At 41.0% G+C, this 12,524-nt stretch overlaps 1 protein-coding gene across 1 annotated transcript in view; it reads right to left on the reverse strand.

Moving 5' to 3' along the window:
* LOC126354829 (proton-coupled amino acid transporter-like protein CG1139) overlaps positions 1-9,731 on the reverse strand; it is a 190,747-nt gene extending 181,016 nt beyond the window's left edge. The window contains exon 1 of the mRNA XM_050004772.1: positions 9,698-9,731. The gene's annotated coding sequence lies outside the window, so the exon portion shown is untranslated. The remainder of the gene's footprint in view (positions 1-9,697) is intronic.
* Between the last annotated feature and the right edge of the window lie 2,793 nt (positions 9,732-12,524).

A 12,524-nucleotide genomic window follows, 5' to 3' on the forward strand; every position in this document is an offset into this window, starting at 1 on the left:
AGGGTAGGAAGAACTTAATTTAGCTGCCTTTTTCTGTGGGCCATATGAAAATGTGCATCCTGTTGCCACTATTATCTTCTAAAGGAGACTGCTACTAATGGAGATTAAAGTGCTGTTATGTTTCTTAAGAGTCACACATCTTACAAAAAGAAAAAAAGAGTTTGATCTTACCCACACATATTTGTTTTAAAAATGTAAGGCGGTATTAGCGGTATGATGTGTGGAAAAATTCGGCGAATTCTATAGGATAAACCATGGATGACACACACTTTCTTGTTGTGTTTAAAAATTCATCTCCAGCCATAGGCAAATATTATTGTGTTCGGGGGAAAATCTGTGCAAGATACTGTGTTTGGTCACCGGTGGTAAGCAACACAAAATTGCTGGAAGATCACCTCAATCCGTAGAACTACGTCGTGCTGTGTGTATCGTCAGATACATATCTGTCAACATATCTGTCAACATATCTGTCAACTATTGTTGAGTCTAGAAACCAGCGGAAATCTATGGGCATCGGTGTGTTATCTTGGTGGTAAGAATCAACAGTACATACCAAAATATTGGAAGAGTTATTTATTGCGGTGGACGGATGAGAAGGGGTATTTACAGTTTTATGGGAAAAATGACAATGTTATACGCACACTTTGGCACCTACCTGCACGTTCATCTATCTGGAAGGACGGCCAAAAGGGCTTGAACTGTTGTGTTTGTGGTTGGTGTCTGTGAGGGTACTTGTTTTGAGATAGCTGTGCTGACTCTCAACCATTTCCATCTGCTTGGCTGTACATTAAACACCTACTAGCCATGTTCCCGTCAGGAATACTAGAACATTCTGCTGCTTAAAGTTCGCTGCGCCAATCGCACAGCCTGAAACGCACACGGAACACATTGCACGTTCTCAGAGGAACTGTCATTCGTCAGCGCCACCTACAGTGGCAACGATGCATTTCCGGACGCATGTCCATACAGCCTTTGTTCCTCCATTTATGGTCAGCAATCCGTCCCTCCAGTTTGTCGTTTCATTAATGCACGCCCTGTGTAGTAGAGCAAGCATTGTTTTGGAAGTTGAAATGTTCGTCTATTTCTACATTTACATCTTTACGCTACTGTCAGTCTTACGGAGTGTAAAAGGGTACGTCTGGTACCACACTTTCCCAGCTTCCTTGTTCGTTTCACGAACAATGCGCTGGAAGAATGGCTGTCGATAAACCTCCTTAAGAGCCGGAACATCTGCATAGTTCTCATCGTGATCATTTCACCGGCGTATCTGCAAGGAACTAATGAGTTTGCAATCTTTAACGCTCCCGCTTTTTCTAAACGATTCCTTGTCGAAACATACCGATCTCCATTGATTCTTATAAATTTATTCTATTAACACATCCTGGTAAGTGTCCGACACTGATGAATTATGCACAGGAATCGATCTGACTAATATTTTGTACTCGCTTCTTTCTTAAGATTCTCCCTGTGAATGTAAGTCTGGTATCTAATAGCCTATTCCGACAATTTGTTTTATGTGGTCATTCCACTGTAGGTCGTTAGGAATGATTACTCCTAGCTATTTTTCGGTAGCATTAAAATTGCTACACCAAGAAGAAATGCAGATGAGAAACTGCTATTCATTGGACAAATATATTATACTAGAACTGACATGTGATTACATTTTCACGCAATTTGGGTGCACAGATCCTGAGAAATCAGTACCCAGAACAACCACTTCTGGCCGTAATAACGGTCTTGATACTTCTGGGCATTGAGTCAAGCAGAGCTTGGGTGGCGTGTACAGGTACAGCTGCCCATGCAGCTTCAACACGATAACACAGTTCATCAAGAGTAGTGACTGGCGTATTGTGACGAGCCAGTTGATCGGCCACCATTGACCAGACGTTTTAGTTGGTGAGAGATCTGGAGAATGTGCTGGCCATGGCAGCAGTCGAACTTTTTCTGTATCCAGAAAGGCCCGTACAGGACGTGCAACATGCGGTCGTGCATTATCCTGCTGAAATGTAGGGTTTCGCAGGGATTGAATGAAGGGTGGAGCCACGGGTCGTAACACACCTGAAATGTAACGTCCACTGTTCAAAGTGCCGTCAATGCGAACAAGAGGTGGCCGAGACGTGTAACCAGTGGCACCCCATACCATCACGCCAGGTGATGCGCCAACATGGCGATGACGAATACACGCTTCCAATGTGCGTACACCGCGATGTCGCAAAACACGGATGCGATCATCATGATACTGTAAACATAACCTGGGTTCATGCGAAAAAAAGACGTTTTGCTATTCGTGTACCCAGGTTCGTCCTTGAGTACACTATCACAGGCGCTCCTGTCTGTGATGCAGCGTCAAGGGTAACCGCAGTCATGGTCTCCGAGCTGATAGTCCATGCTGTTGCAAACGTCGTCGAACTGTTCGTGTAGATGGTTGTTGTCTTGCAAACATCCCCATTTGTTGCCTCAGGGATCGAGACTTGGCTGCACTATCTGATACAGCCATGCGGATATGATGCCTGTCATTTCGACTGCTAGTGATACGAGGCCGTTGGGATCCAGCACGGCGTTCCGTATACCCTCCTGAACCCACCGATTCCATATTCTGCTAACAGTCATTGGATCTCGACCAGCGCGAGGAGCAATGTTGCGATACGATAAACCGCAACAACAACGTTTCACCAGACACCGGCGGTCAACTGCTGTTTGTGTATGAGAAATCGGTTGGAAACTTTCCTCATATCAGCACGTTGTAGTTGTCGCGCAAACCTTGTGTGAATGATCTGAAAAGCTAATCATTTGCTTATGACAGCATCTTCTTCCTGTCAGTTAAATTTCGCGTCTGTAGCACGTCAGCTTCGTGGTGTAGCAATTTTAATGGTCGCTAGTGTATTTCAAGTGATTTCTCGCCAATAATGTAATTTTATAGTAATGCAATTCCGCGCTTTTCTATACTGCATACGTTACATTTATTTACGCTGATGCTCAACCACCACTTCGTACACCGTTCGCCGTGCTCTGCAGGGCTCCCTGTCTGGTGCTCCAGTTGGCATTGCAGCCTTCCTGTAAACAGCTTCGTCAGCTATTCACGGAGACCTCAACGTTATCCATTAGATCAATTATACACTAATGAGCCAAAGAAACTGGAACACCTGCCAAATATCACGTGGGGTCCCCGCGAGCACGCAGAAGTGCCGCAACACGACGTGCCATGGACTCGACTAATGTCTGAAGTAGTGTTGGAGGGAATTGACACCATGAATCCTGCCGGGCTGTCCACATATCCCTAAGGGTACGAGTGGGTAGAGAGCTTTTAAGAGGCTATTGCAAAACGTCATAAGTATAGAAACCACGTTCAGGACACGTAAATAAATGTAAATGTGTGAAGATGAGACGAACATAAATTGTACGTACTCACATAAAAAGAATGTTTAGAGGCATAATTTGCTGGAGAGATGTTACGGGAAAGGACGGCCATTCATATCAGTACATTATCCCATCAACATTAACGTCACGGTCGGCATAGTTTTGATTTTATGCGCCTGAAGTACTGCTTTCCGTCTTGTGACGATGCGGCCCATTAAATTAGAGAAGGATATTAATCGTAACTGTGTGTCGCCAGAGATTGCCTACGGCTGTTCTAAACAGTAAATGTCGTATAAAACTACCTTGGGTTACGCCTGAAATTACCTTTACATCTGTTGTAAAGGTGTGAATGAAGCCGGGTTCCCAAGTAATGGCGGTTAAAAAGTAGGGGAAGGGGTGGTAATGTGAAACAGGGTTGTAATATGAAACACAATAGTATTTGGAGACTTATAATGCCAGCTGGCGACAGCTTCAATTATCGCAATCGTAATGTTCTGTTTCCGCCACTAGAGGCAGCAGAGATCAATATCTCATTGTTTATGGCAGTGAGTAGGCGCTCATTGTTTTCCAACCCCAAAAGTATTTTCAAGGTTAGATTCAAATACTTTTTCTGCCACCTTTATTTACAAGTTAGCATACTTTAAGATTTAGTAATAGAATTAAACCTACGAATGATAATTTTAGTTACTTGAAATTTTTTATCGAAAGTCTAGTTTCATTGGTTAGTCTCGAAAATGGCCTTGGGTGATTATATGAAACATGCTGTTCCATATTAAAATCCCTCTTTTGTTTTGTAGGTATCACCAGGCCAAGAAGCAGGTTATGGCCTGGAAAAAGGGGAATGCGGCAGAATGGCACTCTGATGATATTGTTCAAGCAATGTCTGTTAGGGATAAAACTAAAACTCTAAATGCAACAGCAACATGTTTCAGTATACCTAAAGCTACACTCCATAGAAAGGTGGCGAGAAAGGGTACATACTTTAACACACGAAAAATTATGTAGAAAATATGTTATTCCCCAAGAAATTGAAAAGGACCTCGATGAGTATTGCCTGTTGAGGAAAAAGAAATATTATAGACTCACTCATAATGAGAGGCGAATGGCTAATTAGCTGGCAGTAAGAAATGGGATCAGCAATCCGTTCACTGACGATTTGGCTGGAAGGACATGTTTCGACAACTTCATGAACATACACAAGTATCAGCTTTCAGTACAAAAGCCTGAAGGAACGTTACATGTTTGAGCCACCGACCGCAACGGAAAGAGAGTGTCATGAAATTTTTTGGTCTTCTGGAAGCCGAGTACCTTAAAAACATCGTTATCCTCCTTACTGGATCTTCAATGTTGATGAGTCTGGTCTTAGTGTAGTGCAGACAAAAATATCACATTTAATTGGCATGAAGGGAAGAAAACAGATAGGAGTCCTCACTACATCATATAGGGGAAGTCTGGTGATGATCATCGCGCCATTTGTGCAGGTGGCAATTTACTGTCTCCGATGATGACTTTTCCATGCATCAATTGGACAGATGAGTCCCCAGTCTCGCTCATATTGGATGGACGTTACTTTCACACCACGATTATATAAGTCATAATAAAAGCAAAAGATAATCACGTGACCATTGTCTGCTTGCTGCCTCATACTAGTCACAGACTGCAGCCCCTCGGTAGGACTTTCATTGGCCACTAAAGACATACTGCAGTGAAGACATTAGGCGGACTCTAATAACAGGCAGTATGGGCACCTATCATATAGCAGAGAAGGCATACCTCACAGTCCTAAGTGGTGCCAGTCAATGGATTCAAAAGTGCCGGCATTTATCCACTAAACAGAGGTGTTTTCACAGAAACTGATTTAATTGAACCTGAATGTGAGTCATAACAGGTTGCTAACAGTAGTGAAGCACTTTGTGATGATGAAGATGATGATCTACAAATTTCTGGCAATGACACCGGGGGTGATTCGAAGGAAGGCGATGGATGGCAAAGAGAAGAGTAGACATCAGGTCCATCAACATCTGTAGGCTATGTAAAGCCACAACACACCTCTCCAGTCCCAAGTTAAAAAAAGAAGACTTAGGTAGAGATCGGAAAGCATTTTCGGCTACCATCCTAATCAGGTCGCGCTATAAAAACTCAATGAAGTGTTCCATAGACAAGAAATAAATTGAACTGTATACACAGAAGAAAAGGCATCAATTCAGGTATCTCCCTGTTACAGGCCTAACAAAGGTCACCAAGTTCAACTAGGAACCAGTAAAATGCCACAAAGACCTACCAGAGAGAAGAATGTTGACACTAGAAAAAGAAATGAAGACAAAAGTTCTAGGAAGGAAGAGAAAATAGAATTAGCTTCTGTAGTACAAACATGATGGAATCTGTTGGGTAAGATGTTCAAATGGTTCAAATGGCTCTAAGCACTTGAGGACTTAACGTCTGAGCTCATTAGACCCCTAGGCTTAGAACTACTTATCTAACTAACCTAACCACATCACACACATCCATGCCCGAGAAATGGTTAGAACCTCCGACTGTAGCAGCAGCGCGGTTCCGGACTGAAGGGCCAAAACGGTTGGCGGTAAGATGTTCCTGAAAGCAATGATCCAGATCGTCTGTTTTGTGGTAAGTCATTTAAAAAAATCAAAATCTGAAGAACTTTTGTTCAGTATGCCATGCGTCAGGAATGGGCTCATATGTTGTGCAGTTGATGTGAGACTGAAGTGTTTTTGGAGACTTTTGTTCATGAAGAACTTTAAATTGTGAACCATAATTGTTATTTATAGTCCATAAAAATAATTTTAGTACTCATTTACACTGTAATTTGTGATTTTTTTCCATGTGAGTTTAAAATACAATTTTATGGTTTCATTAATAAAAATGTAAACTGGCAATGTTTATTTTATTATTAATTTTATGTCTGTTTCACATTACCACCCCATTTCAAAATGCTCATAATTTACAGCAAGGTAAAGAATCTACTGGAATTATTTAGCATCAAAATCATTATTGATCCTTTAGATACAGTATATAAATTAACACTAGTTATATTTCTGACGGTACAGCCACGCTTTAAATTCAGTATTTTCCCTTATACAAAAAAGTGTTCCATATTATCATCTCTTCCTTTATTACTTTGAACTCTTTTTGTGAGATTAAAATAAATACTTCTGCTGCTTCTTATATCTCCTATTGTCATTAGAGGATGATACAGCACGCAGTCGTCGGAAGAGAGAATAGTTACGCGCAAATTTTCGAGGGCGAGGCAGGACTGACACTGTCGTTTTGATGCACTTCAGGTTAGACTAGGACCATAGGTCTGGGCAGAGTCTCGCAACTTAGCTTCTATCAGTTAAGTTGGTAAGTGTTCAGAAGTGGGACGTCTGTACAGGATTGCGGAGTAATATTGAGGTGACCCTGCGGCACTGCCAAAAAGTGCCAAAGCTACCAATCTGCATTTTTTTATGCTTACAGTAGCTCATTTTTTTATTTTGTAGATTGGTTTAATGAAAATTAAACGTTACTGCAAATGCTATTTAAACTGCCTATACTGATAAAAAATTATGCATGCACGAATTAAATGTGTCGTTTCTGCAAATAAATAACAAATCCTATAAACTTTCTAAAAAAAAAAACTGAAAAGAAAACAAAATAAAGTCATACTGTTTGGGTGTGGCAGCTATTGTGCATCGGTCTGCACGTGTACGAATGGCATGCACAGAAAAACGATGTGTAGTGAGATTTGAGACAAGAACTACACTGGCCAAAGGTTTGGTAGAGTGATTATCAAATAAATTTATGGCATTTGATGCTTCAGAGTGCGTTAGAGTTTCATCCGCTATAGAATAACAACATACCGAGTACGTAAGTCACGCTTACTTCAAGCAGTCTAAAGACAGCAGATATTAGAACTTTGCAACTACTGACAAGTTTATTTACAAATGGTTTCCATTTAGATTACTGAGTTCTATGTGTACGACGACTAACGACTACGGGGTTTATCACTGAATTATTCATTTATGCTGGAATCCATAAACGTCCCGTGTGCGTCGACTGTCGGATATGCCAATGGAAGACTGCAGCAATCAGTCGCGAATTAGCTGAATTTATTGTAGATCGAGTTTGGCTGTGGAATAGGGGTAGCAAAAACAAGTGAGATACAAATATATGTAACACAGTGAAACGCAGTAAAAATACAAAGGAAAAAAATATGTACCATACATTCTAACATTCATGGTGGTGTCTGATTGTTCTACATCGTGTCTCCCTACCACTTTCGCGCAACGATGCTCTGAGCGTGTTTTTTAGGGAATTGACTAGTTTGAACCTGGGACCTGTTGCTGGTACAGAGACGCCAGACCACACATGAAATGTAGAATTCAGAAGAGTTCAGTGAGACTAGTGATGATATAACCAAATACTAAATGATTTCAGCGTCAACTCCACTGCACTCCCTGTAAAACAATCTTAATACAAACTAAATTTAGTGGAAGGGGTTCAAGGCTTTCCTATTTTTAGTTAACTCGTAAAATAACGTCGAAAGAGCAGTTAGGTTTACCATTGGAAATTTATTCTATTCACAAAACGTCGTTTATAAATTGCTCTATTTATAAAAGGAAATGTTTTAATACAGGATAGTAAAAACCAACTGCGTTCAACAAAAATGTGAACGAATATTCCCTGAATGGGTTTCCAAGTTCTACAATCGATCGAAGGATGACCTATGCCATATCATATCTATAATCTAGCTTTAAATTAAGTTTCACAAAAGAGAAAACTATCAAAATGGTCTACAGTGACCCTCAATTATCTTTAGTTACTTATCTAAATTGTCGTAAGTTACAGTGGCTGATGTGGCTTCTCAATAATTATGTAACAGAGAAATCATTGCGTTTCAGATTTTTACTTCAAGTGGCAAATGTGAACACCATGAGCTTTAATTTACGATCGACACTAGTATTACGCAAAAAGAGGGTGTAACAGATGGGACTTCTGCAGATCTGAGTGAAGCCTGATGCGCTCAAAAATGCGGCATCACGTGCGTTCATTACCTTGTCGGTGTTTAGGCAGCGTCAGGGCGGCAGCGGGCAGCACAGCTCCGCTCACCTCGCCATCTCGGAAGCAACTCCTCTCCTAACTTCTTACTAAAATTTACCTAAGTTGGTTTAAAAAAACTATCTGGCTGTGTTTTCATCTGACCAATCAGGGTCTCAATGTTAACCTTAAGCTCCACCTACAAGAATTCTGTCTATCCAATGAGAAACGTTGTACTTTTCGTGGTGGGGCAATGTTTTTAAAGTTTTCAACGTAACAGAAACGCAAAAAAGTCTCACGCTAAAACTTGCAGCTGCTGTGGTCCTTTTAGCGTTATCGTAAGATCTATACTGTTCTTCTGGAGGGCTCTAGCTTTTAACATGGGCTGGGGGGTGGTCCTTGACGTAACAGAGACGCGAAAAAGTGTCACGCTAAAACGTGCGGGTGTTGTGGTCTTAGCGGTAGGCTGGCGACGTGCGTGTCCAGTCCGTCCCTTATTGTAGGGCCTTCTAGCTTAACACGGTTCTGCTCTCGGCTTCTGTTCTGGTTTATCCCCTCGGAACTGCGTCTGTCTCACAGTGGGGAAGTATGACATGCATTTAGGCATTCTTGTGTTAGTCTGTGGTATTCCATTTGCTTAATCGTTACTCGTATTACTTTGGTTGATTTAATGTCACGGTTTATTCGGAGCTATGTGACATACTGCTGGATTGGCTTATCATGTCAGGGTTTTCATGGAAGGTGTTGGATTTGCCTGACACCTTACAACATCACCGAATGTGGTTACATCAAACTCGTGCTTAAACACATATATTTTCAAATTTGAATATATACTCACATCTGTAAACATATTTAGAAGAAGAAGCATATCTGAAAAAATACGATCATGAGGTGAAGTTGTTGTTTACAGACTGCAGCAGCACCAACGATTTGGCATCCTCGACCAAGAGCGCCCTCTAGTTGGGTAACTAGTCAAGCTCATGTTTGTTTTTGTAAAAATATTGCCATAGGAGCCTGTATTATATCAGAATTGGTACATATGAATAATGGCATGCATGATATTTTTATAAAAATACACTTTTGCTTCACTATTTGTTCACACAGAGGGCGCTCTTGGTGGAGGTGGCCAAACCGTTGGTGCTATTGTAGTCTGCAAGCAAATACTGCAGTTCACGTTCACATTCTGTCAAATACTATAACGCAATTTTAGGCTGCACACCGCGCCACTAGGTAAAGTTAGTCTTTCACGCTAGAGGTATTCCGTCGTCGGCTACATATTCCGGTGTAGTGACGCGCGCACACTCACATTCGGTATCTGGCAGCACCGGCGATCACGCTCCTGCGGCAGCTATTGGCGGACTGCGGGAGGGAACCCCAGAACGTGTTTCCAGGCGTCGCTAGAACAGATCGCTGCCACTAGAGATGGGCAAACTGAAATACGTAACTGTTTCGAAACAAATGAAACAGTACAATGTAATGTTTCGATACGCTGTTTCTAAACAGTGAAACAGTTTGTGTTTTGTAATCTAATAAACCTACACATTTTATCATCTTGAATGTCTACTGTATAAGTATGTCCATATAAACACAAATGAGGTGCGAGAGCGCTAATTATATCGCAGAAAATATGAAACTATCACTTAGGCTTCTTGGCAGTTTCGTATTTCATGCAGCAAATGCGCTGCTTTCGTGTCATGTGACTTTCATACTTTTCAATTGGTTGAGGACAGACATAGCTGAAGACAGAGGAACCACCACGAACGGAACTGGAGGTGGGGGCAAAGGGAATCATTGTGGATAATAGGCACAGTGACTATAGACTCACAAATAATGCCAAATAATTAGAATAAATAACAAAATATAACAGAAAAAAATTTTTGTCTTTCAAGGTGATTCGAACCGTTAGTATAAATTCACCATGCTTCCCAGCCCTTCCCGCTCACCATTACACTATCAGTGATATGTCTAACAGATTGCTTGCAATTATACCTACATCAAATTTATGTATATATCTAATAACTGTCACTCTACGCCTTTTTTGTTCAAAATGTTGTAGGCTTACTTGCGTTTCTTAATATGATTACTGTACATGAACAGAGAAGCGTATGTTATAAAAAAAAGTCTAATTTAACTGAATAATTTTCAAATATTTATTATTTTGAAATTGAATAGTATACGTTATTTTATTGATTGGTTACTGTTTATAAAACAGATGTTACGCCATTTCGGAATAGGACAATCAGCTAGAAACGAAGCTTAGTTTCGGATATCTTAAGCTTCATGCTATTGCTTGTCAAAAAGATTTCGACACTCTTGAAAGTGTTCCACGAAGTGGTATGTTGTGTTTCAGTACCTGTGCCGAGCCCGAATCTCGTCCGACACAGAGCGGAATAAAACATCACTGTTTCGATACAATTGGTCCGTTCCAAGCACAGGTGGACTGAAACAGCCTTATTTTGAAACAACGATACAGTTTATGTGCCTGGCTCGGGATCGAATCTGGTCCGGTTATTCGAGACTGGGGCGGAATGAAACACCAGTGTTTCGAAACAGTGAACCACAGCCGTTCCGAAACACTGAAACAGTTCCACGTATCGATACACTGTATCGAAACATAGAAACAGTGGCCAAGTCTAGCTGCCACAGTTAGCACTGTTGCCGCTGTGGCGTTAGGTACTTTGTAGGAGACAGCTTAACTTCAGCTTATCACTTTTTTTGCAGTAGAAGGGGAGAACGCAGGGATGACGTTTTTTAAGGCTGTGGTACAGCGTTCTCTGGACGTACAGGTGGGTAATAAAAATCTCGTATACAAGGGGCAGCACTAACTTTGGGATCTAGTATACGTGCTGATTTCAGATACACAATTAACTGGCACTTTTCTGATTGAAACTTTCTGGTATATTAAACAGCGTCAGTCCAGGATTCGAACCCCAGTCCTTACGTTTCGTGGATTTCTTGAGAAGGGATGAGGTCCATTTGGTGCCAAAAACGTCAGGTTGGAAAAATATCGTTTTGTTACCTCCTAGGATTGCTCCTTATTGTGTAAAATGTTCTTGCACGTACCTCAACCTGTAATTTTTCAAATTGTGTTTCCCTTCAAATGATGCAGATACAATGTCGTGCATCATATAAAAAGTAAGGTGAGTAAGTTACAATGAAAACTCGCAAGTGGCATTTTATCACCTTCTAATTTTGCCGTACTTATATATACTTTTCTTAGGAACTGAAAGGAATAAGGAGTTGAAATTTTCTGGCCTGATTTATGCAGTCCCGGCACATTTTTTTAAGAAGAATATTACGGCATTCAAAACTGAACGTTCCACTAAAATATTGTTTTTCATTATATACCCGAGACTCAGGTAGCAACTGAAGAAGGCAACGAGTTACGTGGCTGAAATATTGTGCCATAGCGACACAAACATCCGGCAGTAGATCCGATTATTCCACATCTCAAGATCTCACCGGGGAAGCCTGAAGAGTTACAGTTCTTCACATGTTTTGAAATATATGCACTATGTTATTACCCTGAAGAAATCGAAGAAATATCTCCAGTCGTCGATCTGTAATGTGTATCAGTTCAAGGAAGGAATTTTGTTGAAGTGAATTTGTCGGCTCCAGTTTCTCTATATCTCTGCATACTTGTTTGTAAGGACGTCAATAATTGTAAGTAGCTATGCAATATCTCAGGATTATATCTCTAAAATTGCGGACTGCCACTGACCTCACATTATTTGTCGATTCACTTCAAGCTTCAGCTCAAACAAAATAACGTTGCCCCTGCGCAGCGATGCATTCATACGCCTGTTGCAGTGTGCGCTTCGTTCTTTAGAAGCAGCTGTCTCTATTGTTAACCCATTCGTGGTTGATGGGACTTATAAAGGGGCTGGACAGAAACGTGGAAACGCCGTGAGGAGAGCTTTTAAATTGCAGACAGCAAACTGCAACATAACAACTAACAACAATAAATTACAGTGTATGGACGCAGTATGATGATAATACTGGCACAAACGAAAGTTGCTGTACAAGAGAAAGAAAAGGAAACGAGGAAGAAGAAATCAGATTGAACTGAAACGCGTTTAAGACATTTGAAGTAAATCATGGGAGACAGCAGACAGTGATTCGTAGATGCTCAC

Source organism: Schistocerca gregaria, chromosome 3 (assembly GCF_023897955.1).
Source record: "Schistocerca gregaria isolate iqSchGreg1 chromosome 3, iqSchGreg1.2, whole genome shotgun sequence".
Lineage (NCBI taxonomy): Eukaryota > Metazoa > Arthropoda > Insecta > Orthoptera > Acrididae > Schistocerca > Schistocerca gregaria.